The sequence below is a fragment of the Trichechus manatus genome, unplaced genomic scaffold (assembly GCF_000243295.1).
Source record: "Trichechus manatus latirostris isolate Lorelei unplaced genomic scaffold, TriManLat1.0 scaffold00067, whole genome shotgun sequence".
Taxonomy (NCBI): domain Eukaryota; kingdom Metazoa; phylum Chordata; class Mammalia; order Sirenia; family Trichechidae; genus Trichechus; species Trichechus manatus.
In genome coordinates, this window is record NW_004444003.1 from 7,765,551 (window position 1) to 7,782,703 (window position 17,153).

Sequence of the window (17,153 nt, forward strand, 5' to 3'; positions counted from 1 at the left end):
AAAAAAAAAAAAAAAATCCACCATTTGCATCGTGGCCTTGAAATTAAAACATTTTTATTTGGCTCATGATAGAGTAAAAGTTCTATAAAGTATGTCCTTTTTTATTATTTAGCTACCAGAAAGGAATTCTAAAGAAGAAAAGTAAATTCTAAAACCAAGTAGGCTCAGAATATAATGACTTTTATATTCCCTTGTATAGAGTCTGAATTGCTAATGGGTAACCAGAACAGAAAGATAGCATATTGCATTCAGTTCATTTCTTTAAACAGATGGGTTATTACAATCTAGGACAACTTTCTAGGTTTCTTTTTTTAAGTGAAATGATTTTAGTACTTCAAGTGAGCTAAGAGGAAAAAAAATGTGAAGGAATATGCAGGTTGTGAATTAAAAATCAAATTTTTTTGAGTCGGACGTTCCAAAAGCTTAGGTACATTCACTTAAACATTGAAAAATCCATAATAACAAAGTCAGTTCAGCATTTGACATAGTATTTCAGACATTGCACATAGAAGTTTGAAACTGTCCTGTACTTCAAAACTAATTGTGTAGTTAGAGAAAAAAATATAAGCAAAATTTTTATCACAGAATTTTGGAGGATAAATACCAGCTGAATTCAAAAATCAAAAGATAAAAATAAATTATTAAAATTATTAGAATAAGATACATATAAATATTTATAAGGTATTAATGAAGGAAAAGTGCTTCTTAGTTTGACAGCAAAGTCACAGGCTAAAAGAAAAATGTGATTACTTTTGATTAAAGTATATTTTAAAACTAGTTGTACACTAGAAATTATGAAGGAGAAGAAAGTCACTTGCAAAACAAATAAAAACAAGTAGCTTTAATATATAATGTGCTTTCACAAAACAACAGAAAATCATTAATACTACAATATAAAAAATATGCTAAGGACATTAGCAGGTAATTCACACATACACAAAAGAGAAATGCAAATGGATACTGAGTATATTAAAAATATTCAACTTCAGTAATAAGATGCAAGTTTGGGTTGGAGTTTGAGAATTACCCAAATAATAAGATACCCTTTTACATAAGCAAAAGTAGAGAGAAGAGAGAGCGTGTGTGTGTGTACACGCGCGTGTCACAGAGAGGGAGAGATGGAGAAAATGTAATATCTCAGAGATACCACATTATCAACTATCTATTGCCCTAACTCTCCTGCTCAACAGGATCATCCCATCAGCTTTCAAACATGCTTACATCTCCCCTTTAAAAGAAAAGCCATCTTAAATAAACCCTGTGAAATTCCCTTGTTCCTCATTTCTTCTCCTGCTACTGCGTATCTTCTTACTTGAGATTTCCCCTCCCTTGACTTTTGAGCACTACCCTGTCCTGATTTTCTTCCTCTATCTCTGGTGATATTTCTTCTCTCCTTTTTTGGCTCATCACCTTTACTTGACTCTTCAGTGTGGGAATTCTTCAAGACTCAGTCCTGGGTCCTTTTCTCTTCTTCCTTTATGCTCTCTTTCTATGTCAGTTTCATTACAGCCTAATTGCAGGAGACTCTTAAATGTACATGTACAGTCTTACATTTCTACTCAGTTTTTGATATCAAAACTGCATGCTTAATATCTTCACTTGGACATCCAAATACATTTCAACTTTCACTTGACTAAAACCAAATTAAGTGACCTTTGAATTTTGAATATGCATTATCTATTACAATGCATGACACCTTCAGCTATTCAGTTAGGAGAGCTGGGACTCTAAGAGTCTTCCTTGATCTCTCTTTCCTTGACCCACTCATGTCCAATCCATCATAAAATCCTGACCTAAAAACGTCTTTAATATGTATATTTCTCTCTATCTTCATCACCATAATCATAGCCTGACTTACTGCCAGTCCTTGCCTAAAGTGTTGCAATAACCTCCTCACTGATTTCCGATGCTTCCATTTGTGTTCCATGCTAGCACCCAAGTGTTGTTTTCAAGATACATATCCCATCATTTGAACCCCCAGCTTAAAACACTTTAGTATCTTCAATTGTTTTTAGAATGAAGACCAAAATCCCTAACATGTCTTTCATGGATTTATTTGTGTTCCCCAAAAATATTTGTCAACTTGGCTAGGCCAAGATTCCCAGTATTGTGTGATTGTCCACAATTTTGTCATCTGATTTGGTTTTCCTATGTATTGTAAACCCTATCTCTGTGATGTTAATGAGGTGGAATTAGTGGCAGTTATGTTAATGGAGCAGGACTCAATCTACAAGATTAGGTTCCATTTTAAGCCAATCTCTTTTGAGATATAAAAGAGAGAAATGAGCAGAGAAACATGGGGACCTCATACCACCGAGAAACAAGAGCCAGGAGAATTAGAGCATGCTTTGGATCCAGGGTCCCTTCGCTGAGAAGCTCCTCAACCAGGGAAGATTGATGACAAGGACCTTCCTCCAGAACCAACAGAGATAGAAAGCCTTCCCCTGGAGCTGGTGCCCTGAACTTGGACTTCTAACCTCCCAGACTGGGAGAGAATAAATTTCTCTTTGTTAAAGCCATCCACTTGTGACGTTTCTGTTATAGCAGCACTAGATAACTAAGACAATGTCCTCTAAGGCTTTAAATGGTCTAGCTCCTACTAAACCTTATATGTATCATACCACTTTTTCTCTAAATTGATGGTTTCCAAAGTGTGATTTCCAGACCAGTACCATCAGTATTATCTGGGAACTTGTTAAAATGCAAATTCTCAAGCCCCACTCCAAACCTACTAAATTAGTAAGTCCAGGAATAAGAACCAACAATCTGTGTTTTAACAGGCCCTACAGGTAATTCTGCTGCAGAATAAAGTTTGATAGGCACTACTTTAGGTCTCTGTGCTCCCACACAATTAATATATCCACAAAGCTATTGTCTTACCAATGGACATTAAAAGCTAAAGGATTTAATAATACTTTGTAAAAGTACTTATAGATGTGTCATAAAACTTCATTTCTGCACTATATATGATTCTAATATTAATTGGGATTATATATTATACACATTTTATACATATACAAAAAACCAAACCCATTGCCATTGGGTCAATTCCAATTCATAGTGACCCTATAAGACAGAATATAACTGTCCCATAGGGTTTTCAAGGAGTGGCTGGTAGATTCGAACTGCCGACCTTTCCGTTAGCCGCCGAGCTCTTAACCACTGTGCCACCAGGGCTCCAGATATATACATAGACACACACATATAATTGAGAACATAAGTTATTATAACAGCACCCAGGTAAAGGAGTAAATTGTTACTAGCACCCCAGAGGATCTCTTCATTCTGCTTGCAATCAGTGGTCCCTCAGGAGAACCACTATCCTGATTTTTAACAGCATAGACTATTTTTTTCTGTTTTTGTGTATTTTCCATAAAAAGAACAAAACATTATGTACTCTCTAGTATCTAGCTTATTTTGTTAAACAGTGTTTTTTGTTAGATTCACCCATATTGTCACATGTTGTTATAGGCCATTTACTCTCATTGATGAATAATATTCCATTGTAAGAATAAACAGGATTTGTTTATTCATTCTACTATTGTTGGACGTTTCAGTAGCGTCAGGTTACTAAAAACGCAAACCAAACCCATTGCTGTCAAGTCAATTCTGGCTCATAGTGACCCTATAGGACAGAGTAGAACTGTCCCCAGGGTTTCCAAGGAGCAGTTGGTAGATTCGAACTGCCAACACTTTGGTTAGCAACCTGAGCTGTTAAACACGTAACCAGAGCTTCAGGCATATGAAATTAGTGTTTCCTTGAACAATCTACATGTTTTTTTGGGTGAACATTTGTAATTATTTCTGTCCAATATATACCTATGATTAGAACAGCAGGGTCATAAAAATATGCATATATACAGCTTTAGTGTTGTTGTTGAATGCCGTCCAGTTGATTCCGACTCATAGCAATCCCATGTGACAGAGTAGAACTGCCCCATAGGGTTTTCTTGGCTAAGATTTTTATGGGAACAGATCACCAGGTCTTTCTTCCACAGAGCCACTGTGTAGGTTCTAACCACCAACCTTTCAGTTAGCCGCTGAGGGCTTAAGAATTCTGCAACCTAGGTCTCCTTTAGTAGATAATTACAGTGTTAGTAGATACTATCAAAATTGACAAAACAAACGAATCGGTTTGAGTGCTCACCAACAATTTGAGAGTCCTGGCTGCTCCACATATTTGCCAACATTTGTATTTTCCAATTTTTAAATTTTAGCCACTGTCATGGTGAGTGGTCATTGTTGTTAGGTGAACTAGTGGTAGCATAGTTTTATTTATTTTATTTTTTCCCATACAAAAATTATGTGAGTCCAATTGCTCTCCCCATTCTGTGACAGCACACTCCTCCTTTCCATCCCTGATTCTCCATGTCCATTCAATCAGCTCATAAGCCTCTCTGCCTTCCCATCTCACCTCTGGACAGAAGCTGCCCATTTAGTCTCTTGTATCTGCTTGAGCTAAGAAGCACACTCCTCACGAGTATCACTTTATGTCCCACAGTCCAGTCCAATCCCTGTCTGAAGAGTTGGCCTCAGAAACTTAGTTCTGGGCTAATAGAGAATCAGGGGGTCATGATATCCGGGGTTCCTCCAGTCTCAGTCAGATCATTAAGTCTGGTCTCCTTACTAGAATTTGAGTTATGCACCCCACCTTTCTCCTGCTCCATCCAGAACTCTCTGTTGTGTTCCCTGTCAGGGCGGTCATTGGTGGTAGCTGGGCACCATCTGGTTCTTTTGGTCTCAGGTTGAAGAAGTCTCTGGTTTATGTGGCCCTTTCTGTCTCTTGGGCTAATACTTTCCTTGTGTCTTTGGTGTTCTTCATTCTCCTTTACTCCAGGTGGTTGGGACCAACTGATGCACCTTAGATGGCTGCTTGCAAGCTTTTAAGATGCCAGACGCCACTCACCAGAGTAGGATGCAGAACACTTTCGTAATAAGCTTTGTTATGCCAGTTGAAGTTGATGTCCTTTGAAAGCATGGTCCTCAGACCCCTACCCCTGCTACTTTGTCCCTCAAAGTGTTTGATTGTATTCAGGAAATTTCTTAGCTTTGGTTTAGTCCAGTTGCACTGACTTCTCCTGTAGTGTGTGCTGTCCTTCCTTTCACCTAAGATAATTCTTATCTACTATCTAGTTAGTAAATAACCCTCGCCTTCCCTCCCCACCCTTGTAACCATCAAAGAATGTTTTCTTCTGTGTTTAAATATTTTCTTGAGTTCTTATAATAGTGGTCTTATACAATATTTATCCTTCTATGACTTACTTAATTCACTCAGCATAATGACCTCCAGCTTCTTGCATGTTATAAGATGATTCACAGCTTCATTGTTGTTCTTTATTGTTGCATAGTATTCCATTTTGTGGATATATCATAATTCGTTTATCCATTTGTTGATGGGCACCTAGGTTGCTTCCATGTTTTTGCTATTGTGAACAGTGCTGCAATGAACATGGGTATGCATATATCTATTCCTGTGATGGCTCTTATTTCTCTAGAATATATTCCAAGGAGTGGGATAGCTGGATGGTATGATACTTCTATTTCTAGCTTTTTAAGAAAGCGCCAAATCAATTTCCAAAGTGGTTGTACCATTTTACATTCCCCCAACAGTGTATAAGTGTTCCAGACTCTCCGCAACCTTTCTAGCATTCATTATTTTATGTTTTTTGGATTATTGTTAGCCTTGTTGTGGAGAGATGATATCTCATTGTAGTTTTGATCTGCATTTCTCTAATGGTTAATGATCGTGGGCATTTCTTCATGTGTCTGTGAGCTGCCTGAATATCTTCTTTGGCGAAGTGCCTGTTCATATCCTCTGCCCATTTTTTAATTGGGTTATTTGTCTTTTTGTGGTTGAAGTTTTGCAGTATCTTGTAGAATTTAGAGATTAGACGTTGATTGGATGTGTTGTAGCCAAAATTTTTTCCCCAGTCTGTAGCTTCTCTTTTTACTCTTTGGTGAAGTCTTTTGATGAGCATAAGTGTTTGATTTTTAGGAGCTCCCATTTATCTAGTCTCTCTTCTAGTGCTTATGCAGTGTTACTTATAGTTCGTATTGTGTTTATGCCATGTATTAGGGATCCTAGCATTGCCCCTGTTTTTTCTTCCATGATCTTTACCATTTTCGATTTTATATTTAAGTCTTTGATCGATTTTGAGTTATTTTTTGTGCATGGTGTCAGGTATGGGTCTTGTTTCAGTTTTCTGCAGATGGATATCAGTTATGCCAGCACCATTTTTTAAAGAGACTGTCTTTTCCGCAATTAATGGACTTTGGGCCTTTTTCAAATATCAGCTGCTCATAGGTGGATGAATTGATTTATCAATTCTGATCTATTGGTCTATGTATCTGTTGTTGTACCAGTATCAAGCTGTTTTAACTACCGTGGTGGTATAATAGGTTCTAAAATCAAGTAGTGCGAGGTCTCCCACTTTGTTCTTCTTCTTCAGTAATGCTTTACTTTTGGGGGGCCTCTTCCCTTTCCATAAGAAGCTGGTGATTTTTTTCTCCATTTCATTAAAAATGCCAGTGGAATTTGGATCAGGATTGCATTTCATCTGTAGATTGCTTTGGTAGAATTGACATTTTCCCTATGTTGAGTCTACCTATCCATGAGCAAGGTATGTTTATCCACTTATTCAGATCTCTTTTGGTTTCTTGCAGTAGTGTCTTGTAGTTTTCATTGTATAGATCTTTTATGTCTCTGGTTAGATTTATTCCTAAGTATTTTATCTTCTTGGGGGCTACTGTAAATGGTATTGATTTGGTGATTTCCTCTTTGAGGTTCTCTTTGTTAGTGTAAAGGAATCCAACTGACTATTGAATGTTTATCTTGTATCCTGAAACTTTGCTGAAATCTTCTATTAGTTCCGGTGGTTTTCTTCTGGATTCTTTGGAGTTTTCTGTGTATAAGATCATATCATCTGCAAATAGAGATACTTTGACTGCTTCCCTAACAATTTGAATGCCTTTATTTCTTTTTGTAACCTAATTTATCTGGCTAGGACCTCCAGCACAATGTTGAATAAGAGTGCTGATAAAGGGCATCCTTGTCTGGTTCCCCTTCTCAAGGGGAATGCTTTCAAAGTCCATTTAGGATGATGTTGGCTGTTGGCTTTGTATAAATGCCTTTAATTATGTTGAGGAATTTCCCTTCTATTCCTATTTTGTTGAGAGTTTTTATCGTGAATTGGTGTCAGACTTTGTTGAATGTCTTTTCTGCATCGATTGATAAGATCATGTGGTTCTTGTCTTTTATTTATGTGATGGATTACATTGATTGTTTTTCTAATGTTGAACCATCCCTGCATCCTTGTATAAATATCACTTGATCATGATGAATGTTTTTTTTTTATATGTTGCTGAATTCTATTGGCTAGAATTTTGTTTAGGATTTTTGAGTCAATGTTCATGAGGGATATCAGTCTGTAATTTTCTTTTTTTGTGGTGTCTTTACCTGGCTTTGGTATCAGGGTTATGCTGGCTTCATAGAATGTGTTTGGGAGTATTCCATCCTTTTCTATGCTCTGAAATACCTTTAGTAGTAGTGGTGTGAACTTTTCTCTGAAAGTTTGGTAGAATTCTCCAGTGAAGCCTTCTGGGCCGGGGCTTTTTTTTTGTTGGAAGTTTTTAAATTTTCTTTTCAATCTCTTCTTTTGTTATGGGTTTATTTAGTTGTTCTATCTCTGTTTGTGTTAGTTTAGGTAGATAGTGAGTTTCCAGAATTTGTCCATTTCCTCTAGGTTTTCAAATTTGTTAGTGTAAAATTTTTCATAGTATTCTGTTATGATTCTTTCAATTTCAGTTGGGTCTGTTGTGATATCACCCATCTCATTTCTAATATGAGTTATCTACATCCTCTCCTGTTTTTCTTTTGTCAGTTTGGCCAATGGTTGATCAATTTTGTTGATCTTTTCAAAGAACCAGTTTTTGGTCTTAACCCTTTCATTTGTTTTTCTGTTCTCTATTTCATTTAATTCTGCTCAAATTCTTATTATTTCCTTTTTTCTGGCACCTGAGGGCTTCTTTTGCTGCTTTCTACTGGTTCCAATTGTACGGTTAATGTTTTGATTATGGCCCTTTCTTCTTTTTGGATGTGTGCATTTATTTCTATAAAGTGACCTCTGAGCACTGATTTTGCTGTGTCCCAAAGGTTCTGGTAGGATGTGTTTTCATTCTCATTTGACTCTATGAATTTCTTTGTTCCATCCTTAATTTCTTCTATAACCCAGTAGTTTTTGAGCAAGGTGTTGTTCAGTTTCCACGTGTTTGATTTTTTTTCCCCTTGCTTTTTCTGTTGTTGATGTCTATTTTTAGGCTTTATGGTCAGAAAAGATGCTTTGTAATATTTTTATGCTTTGAATTTTGTTAAGGCTTGCTTTATGGCCTAATATGTGGTCTATTCTGGAGAATGTTCCGTGTGCATTGGAAAAGAAAGTATACTTGGCTGCTTTTGGATGGAGTGTTCTGTATACGTCTATGAGATCAAGTTGGTGGATTGTAGCATTTAGCTCTTCAGTGTCTTTGTCGAGCTTCTTTCTGGATGTTCTGTTTTTTACCAAAAGTGGCGTGTTGAAGTCTCCTACTATTACTGTGGAGCTATCTTTCTTTTCAGTGCTGTTAGAGTTTGTTTTATGTATTTTGGAGCTCTGTAATTGGGTGCACAAATATTTATTATAGTTATTTCCTCCTGGTGTATTGACCCTTTAATCATTATGTAGTGTCCTTCCCCATCCTTTGTGGTGGATTTTACTTGAAAGTCTATTTTGTCAGAGATTAATATTGTCACTCCTGCTCTTTTTTGAGTGTTGTTTGCTTGATATATTTTTTTCAATCCTTTGAGTTTTAGTTTGTTTGTTTCTTTAAGTCTAAGGTGTGTCTCTTGTAGGCTGCATATAGACAGATTGTGTTTTTTTATCCCATCTGCCACTCTCTGTCTCTTTTGGTGCATTTAGTCCATTTACATTCAGCATAATTATTGATAGGTATGAGTTTAGTGCTGTCATTTTGATGTCTTTTGTGTGTGTGTGTTGTTCACAGTTTCTTTGTTTCACTTAATTTCCTGTGCTGAGTTATTTTTCTTTATTTTCTTTTCATCTTTTTCATTGTTGTTGATTTTTTGTTTGCTGAGTCTTTATATTTTTCTAGTTTTTTATGTTGACTTATAGGATTGTTAGTTTCCTTTGTGGTTACCTTAATATTTACTGCTGTTCTTCTTACTTTAAAGCTGTCTTTTATTTCTTTATCTGTCCTTGACTTCCTCTCCACATGAAAAATCTATGTCTACGTTTTTTAAGTCCTTCTTTTTTGTTTTACTGTTTTCATCTTTTTCATATTGATATCTCTGTTTCCCTATTCTCTATGTTTTAGCTTTGATGTCGTTTTGTGACTTCTCTATCTGAGTCAATATCTGGTTGCTCTGTCCTCTTTTCTAGTCTTGTGTTGTTATCTGATATTACTAACTTTCTAACCGGAGGACTCCCTTTAGTGTTTCTTATAATTTTGGTTTGGTTTTTGCAAATTCCTTAAACTTCTGTTTATCTGGAAATGCCCTAATTTCACCATCATATTTGAGAGACGGTTTTACTGGATGTATAATTCTTGGCTGGAAATTTTTTTCCTTCAAGGCTTTATATATGTCATCCCGTTTCCTTCTTGCCTGGATGGTTTCTGCTGAGTAGTCTGAGCTTATTCTTATTGACTGTTCTTTGTAAATGACTTTTCTTTTATCCCTAGCCACTCTTAAAATTCTCTCTATCTTTGGTTTTGGCAAGTTTGATTATAATATGTCTTGGTGACTTTCTTTTGAAATCTGCCTTATGTGGGGTTTGATGAGCATCTTGGATAGATATCTTCTCATCTTTCATGATATCAGGGAAGTTTTCTGTCAACAATTCTTCAATAATTTTCTCTGTATTTTCTGTTATCCCCCCATTCTGGTACTCCAATCACTTGTAAGTCATTTCTTTTGATAGAGTCACACATAACTCTTAGAGTTTTCTCATTTTTTAAATTCTTTTATCTAATTTTTCCTCAAATAAGTTGGTGTCAAGTGCTTTGTCTTCAATCTCACTGATTCTAACTGCTACTGCCTCAATTCTGCTCCTATGACTTTCTATTGAGTTGTCTAACTCTGAAATTTTATTGCTAATCTTCTGGATTTCTGATTGCTGTCTCTCTATGGATTCTTGCAGCCTATTAAATTTGTCATAATGTTCTTGAGTAACCTTTTTAACTTCTGCTACTGCTTTGTCTGTGTGCTCTTTGGCTTTGTCTGTGTTTTGATTTATCTCCTTAACTTCTTGAAGAGTTCTGTGCATGAATCTTTTGTATTCTGCCTCAGGTAATTGCAAGAAATTCTCTTATTATTGAAAATGTATTGATTCTTTATTTGGGGAGCTTGCTGAAGCCATCATGGTCTGCCTCTTTATGTGATTTGATATTGACTGTTGTCTCTGAGCCATCAATAAGTTAGTATAATTTTATTTTCTTTTTGTTTAGTGTGTTCTAGCTTCTTGTTTTGTTTTGTTTTGATATGCCCAAATAGGCTGATCATGTGTGTTAGTTTGATTATTGGCATCTTTGAAGCTGTAACATCCTGTCACCAAGTAGTTAGGTCTGTTACTATGCGTGTGTGCCCAGAAGTAAGTTAAATTTTCCTGTATGGATTCAGCTCAGATGTCCAGGCAGTCAGTCACCAAGTGTGTGGTGCAGGCTCTCACCTGCAGTCTTAGAGAGGCATGGGTGATTGCGGTAGGCACAGGTATCTGGCTGCCTTAGGGGTCACACACTGAGCAAGGTGGGGGGTCTGATGCTGCCACTGAGTGTCTGAAAGGAAAGCGTGTCCCTGTTCCCTACAGCAAGTAGGTAGGTGAGTTTTGCAGCTGGACTATGAGCACCCTACTCTGTTGCCTGTAAGGACTGGGGGACACCACTTATTCTTGGACCCCTGTAGCAGGTGGCTAGCTGGCATGGGCAGAGTCAGCCATCCTTAAGCCCCTGATGTGGACAGGTAAGGTGCCTGCTTAAAGGGCAGAGCAGTGTCAAACTTCACAAACCTGCCACTTCACAGCTGAAACAGTTGAAGTTAGACTTCAGGTATTTACCCTGTTATACTGTGGTAGTGAAGGCTTATGCTGCTGAGATGGGCCCACACAAGTCTATGCAGGGGTAGAAGGCACTCAAAGTCTGCGGATCCTTTATGCCTGTGCCTAGGAAAATGAGCTGTGCCAACCCTGAGGTCCTGGCTTAGGGGAGCTGGTAGCTTATTTTTTCCCTGTTTATTAATTTGTTCCCTCTCCAAGGCCAGGAGAATGGGTCAGGGCACCTTCTGGGATCTACTTCTGGCCCAGGAAACTCACAGATTGCTGAAGCTGGCTGGGACCCAGTGAGAGCAGGGAGGGAGGAGGTAAATGGGAGAGAGGTTTTTCCCAAATTTTTTTTTAAATCCCCAAGGTAGACCACATGCAAGTACTTATCTTTAGCCACTTGAGTGCTATTTTTCACTGGTTTGGAGCGTCCAAGTAGACTGTCTGCTGTCAGATCTCTCTCGATGTGGAAAGTGCCTGCCAAGTGAGCGAGCGCAGCTGTTTGCCAGCCTCACTGTGCACCCTGAGCTGATCTGGCAACTCCTGGCTGCTTCCAAACCATCTCTCTCTCCCTGGTCACTCAGTTCGATTCCTCAATTTTGCCTTGTTCATGGCTGCTAGATATTCATATACAATCAATTCACTTGTTTTTTCAGGTCTTTGTTGTAAGAGGGACATAGGAAGCCGTCTGGCTACTCCGCCAACTTGGCCCTGCCTGCCGGTAGTATAGTTTTAAATAGTATTTTTCCTGATGACTAATCAAGCCAAACATCTTTTCAACATTTAGCAAGATTTTAAATACTCAGATAAGCTTTTAAGGTTCTATCTTTGCAAGTGCAAACAATTAATTCAGTATGAATTATATGAAGAACTTAAATTGGTAAAAGAATATTACTATTTCTTTAAATTTATGTAGAGAGAAAATATACATCTATTCTGGATGTATACACACACAAACATTTACTGGTATTTTAAAAAGTATCTTAAAATAGCCCATTTTTCAAAACCTAGACCCCTTTTTGTTCACCATTTCATTATTTCCAGTAATGTCAGGATGTAAAATTATTTATAACATTGAAATCCTCAATAACTCTGGCAATGATACCATCAGAAAAGACAGTATCTATTCATTTGGAAAATTTTCACTGAGCAGGAAAAGCATTGCTGTCTTCTCTACTTCAATTTTAGGGACTTTGAGGCAAAGATCCTCTCTCATTTTGTCTTTTTTAGGCACCTTATGTTTTATGGCCTCTAGGCAAACTCCAAGATTTCTTTTTTTAAGGCTACTGGAATTAAAGTAATATTGTGGGTTGGAATCATTTTCAAAATTATTATAATGGACACTAGTAAACCAAGGAGTTCCTAATATTCAGAAAAACTAGGACAGAACTATGTTTATATGACAGTAGGAAAATCAGATTGGGGCTTCATTCAGACTGGTTTCTTAGTTGTCATTAAAATCTGTGCTTGGAGATTACTACATAGAAGGGCTGGTTTTTCAAGCCATTCCATAAGTAAATCAAAGCCTTCACTACATCCTACTTATTAAAATCAGAGCTGCAAGTCTGCCTGGTAAAATTGTTCTAACTAAACTGTCTTAGAAAATCCATCTTCCATTACCACCACTCCAATTAAAGCCTGAAAAAAAATGCAATAGCCTTCTAATATATCTCCTCATTTCCGGTCACTCACAACTGACCACATTCATCCTATACATCTCTGCCAGATTAATCTTCTAGATACACAACTCCACTTTACCTTCCCCCAGAAACTTGCAATGTATTGCCAAATCAATGCTCTGTCTGCTCTGTCTCCTCAGTCTACTCTCTAAATATGACATCAACTGACTTTTGCACTCTCAAATTTTCTTTTTCTATCAGAAGATACTCTCTATCCTTCTCTGGTGGTCAAGTTGAACCTTCCTTTAAGGGCTTTCTCCATCTGATTACAATCTCTCCCAATATAAATTAAATGGAGCCATTTATATTTCTCATGAGATTTATTATGTTTTAATTAACTTTATAGTTATTTTGCAGAATCTTAACTTCTGCTCATAGGGTTGTTATGGGTCCTTATGCCTGGACCCCAGTTCCAGGAGGGAAGCCCCATGAATGAACGCATTGTTCCTGCTGGCCAGTGTGCTATATCTTTCATAGGATCTTGCCAGACTGAGCTGCCAGAATTACGCTGGCATGATTTTGAGTGGCTCTTACTTACATTGGAAATAGGACAAGTTCAGGGCTCTGAGCTACTGACAGTCCACTGTCTGTCTGTGTAGATCAGTGCATCATCTCTTACCCATCCGTGTTCTAACTGGGGTGCTCCTTCTAATCTACAGCAATAGAGGGCAGAAAGAGTGTCAGCAGGTATCCTTTACTCTGTATACTCCATACCAACACACTCAGGGAGGGCACCCCCACCTCTTCCACAGGCTCTGCACCATGTGCCAGGCAGTCCTCTGGGAATGGCTGTGCCTATCTTCTTTGAGTGCTTTCAAGACCACTGGGCCACAACACCAATGGACCTTTTCTTGACTATGATCCTTGTGGTGGCATCATGCTTTCCTGGGTCTGTCATAAGCCATGGCCAGATGACAGACAGATATTCCTTGTGTCAATGAAGCAAATCTTCTTGCTTTGCCCCTGGGTCCTGGTCTATCTTCCTCTCTCTTGGTGGCATGTAGAAGGCAGAAGTGCAGCCAACATTAGAGAGGATCGTATTTAGAAATTCATTGATTATGGCCTTAAGAGTTTGAGAAAAGACATGGTTAGATGTGTCGTTCTAGGTTTATACTATAAAAATGTAAACATGAGCAGAAAATGCATCATTGCTAACATTTTTTCTGCATAGTCTGATAAAATTTGCATTTGGGGGGATCCTCGATAAAGCACAGTAACAGACGTTGAGAGTCATTGGAAGTAATATTTATGGGAGGTATGATGGACAATGTAGCATCATGAATAATGGGGCAATCAGCATTTAATGCATGGTATTAGAGAACTTCAGAGGCAAGAAAATATATATTGTTTTAATACAAAAATGTTACAAAGAGCCAGGGCATTACAAGCTTCACAGTGTTACTAAATTTTTCTCACAATAGGAGATATAAAATTAGGCAGGAAATACACATTTGACAAAAACAAACATGAAGAGATAGTTCCTAGACCTAAATAAGAAGAGATGGTGCTTGAATGCTGTAAAGGAACTTCATGTACACTGACTAGACAATAAACAAACACGTAAGTACCTCTTCTCTACCCATTATGCTAAATATTTGTCAATAACTCACTATATCTAACATGAGCATATACAAGTTTTATTACATTTTAAAATCAAATTGCTTATGTTGACAAGGATCTTACATTCTAGGGAGTTTGCCAGGGGGTCTCACACATTCTAGGGAAGGCCCTGTTTATATTATACATATTTTTTGCTATTTTTTTTAATGTCTCTTATCCTGTATTCTTTATTTTTCTCATTTGCATCATTGTGGTTGTTTTTCTCTAACTTATTTTCCAGATCATGAATTCTCTTTTCAGTGTGTCTAATCTGCTGTTAAAGGCTTCTTTTGATATCTTACATTAGGTTATTTATTTTTCAGTTCAAGAATATCTGTTTGGTACTTTTTCAAATCTTCTGTGTCTTTTTTCATAATGCCAAGCTTTTCTCAGGTTCTCAACTTGTCTTTTTTCTTCTCAAGCATAGCAAGAATATTATTTTATACATTATTATGTCTTTGATAACTCCAATATCTTGACTTCTATTAGTCTGTTTGTATTATTTCCAGTTCATTTTTCTCATTTCTCCATGTATCTGGTTATTTTTCTGATTTTGACAGAACTTTGTATTTGTAACATTCTTTCTAAATATAATCTGAGGGCAAGATTGTTAGGGATTATCTTATCCATTTTTAGGACTAGAAATTTTTGATATTGTGCTGTAATCTCTACTATGGCTTCCCTCTTTCTGGTTTATCCTTTTTTCTATAGTATAACTTTCATGTTCCAATACAAAGCATATGGAATTTATTAACACTCACACTTTGGCCAGCAATGGAATCCAACTTTTATTCACGTAAAATTGGAAAAGGCTCATGGTCTCTGATGCCTACTAATCGTTTCAGATTAGAAACATTCCCACCCAAAAATCATCCCCAAATATCAGACTCATTTCTCTGGATCTGAGCAGTCATTTCCTAGATTTTGGCTTGGAAAACATTTCCTAGGTGTTCTTAGTGGGAGGGAGAACTGGTCTGAGTTACCAAATCACCATTAAAGGAAACAGAAATCTTTATTTACTTTTTTTTTTAAAAAAAGCTTGTGAAGTAGGCTTTATCCTCTCTGGAATCAATAGAAAACTTAGATTCAGAATTTTTAAGTTACTTACCCAAAGTCACACAGTGGTAAGTGGCAGCGCGATGACCCAAACCATATCTTCTGATATTAATTTTTTTTGTTTCTCTTTGTACCTGATTTAATTCCATAACATTTTAGCTGCATGATTTTTAAAGCAGTAGATATTACTTTGAAATGCCTAAAGGAAAGGAGTGAAAATTCACCAGGAAAAGAAAGTTAGGGGAGAATCTTATGACAAAAATTTTCCAATTAAGCATTTTCTTTACATTATTTCAGTTTAATGTTATTTTCTGTTCCAATCTTATCTGTTACTTTGTTTTTCTTTTTTAATCATACATTTTTCCTTCCAAGATCAACCAGCCAACACAGCACTACTTAGTTCTTTACAACAGTTATTTTATTAGATATTTACACTAATAATTTTTTTTTATAAACTAAAACTCAGAAATCCAGAAAGCTCTAAGAAGAAAGAATTACAATGTTTAATTGAAATAAGCATCTTATATACAGAGGTGATGAATTTCTCAATTAAGAACTACTATATTTTTAAGGAAGGAGCCTTGATAGCACAGTGGTTAAGTGATTAAAGTTTGGACCCACCAGCCGTTCCACCGGAAAAAGATGTGACAGTCTGTTTCTGTTAAGATTACAGCCTTAGAAACCCTATGGGGCAGTTCTACTGTGTCTTATGGGGTCACAATGAATCAGAATTGACTAGACAGCACTCAACAACAACAAAAACACAAATACTTCATTTGGAAAATAAATTCATGTTTTTTACTAAATTTAGGCAAAGACTTGGATGACCTGGGATTTATCTGAATTTTTATTTATCAGTTTATCCATCCACATTACTTACGGCAATGATATTCAAAGAGGGGGATGTGCATCCTAGGGTGCATGAAAGATGAGTTATTTGTGCCTAGAAGACAAACATGAGAATTTTTCTTCATATTTTTATCTTTCATCTCATACTTGATTTTTTTTATTTTCCCTGTACTGAATACAGAGAGTACTGCATCTTTGTTCAATAGATTAAAAAAACCCAAATATCATGAAAACTATTTCACTTGAGTAACCTTCAAAATGAAGGGGCAGTAGTAGAATATTAATATATTGGGTTAAATTGTTTAAACACTATAAGAGGTTCTGTGCCTCCGTAAGAAGATTTTTGTTTTTAACTTCTAAAAGCTGTCAGTGGAACTCTGATAATGACACCTACTGTCAAACTTATCATGCCTTAATTATGTTAACACCGTCTTTTGAAATTTTCTTTTTAATTTGAAAAACGCAATTTATTGTGAAAAAGGTCTCCACAGAAGCTGAAAGTATTCAAAGGCCCCCAACAGGCTGCTCTTAAGAGAACAGTAGGCAGGAAAAACTTTATATTCATACTGTGAGTAACTTAGTTTCACTTTGCAGTGAGAATAAATCACTAGAAGAAGTACAACTTGGAATAGCAAAAAGATGAAAACAACCTAGATGCCCATCAACAGATGAATGGATAAACAAACTATGGTACATACACACAATGGAGTACTATGCAACGATAAAGAGCAACGATGAATCTGTGAATCATCTCATAACATAGATAAAACTGGAGGACATTATGCTGAGTGAAATAAGTCAATCACAAAAAGACAAATATGGTATGAGACCTCTATTGTAAAAACCCATGAAAAAGTTTACACATAAAAAGTAACAATCTTTG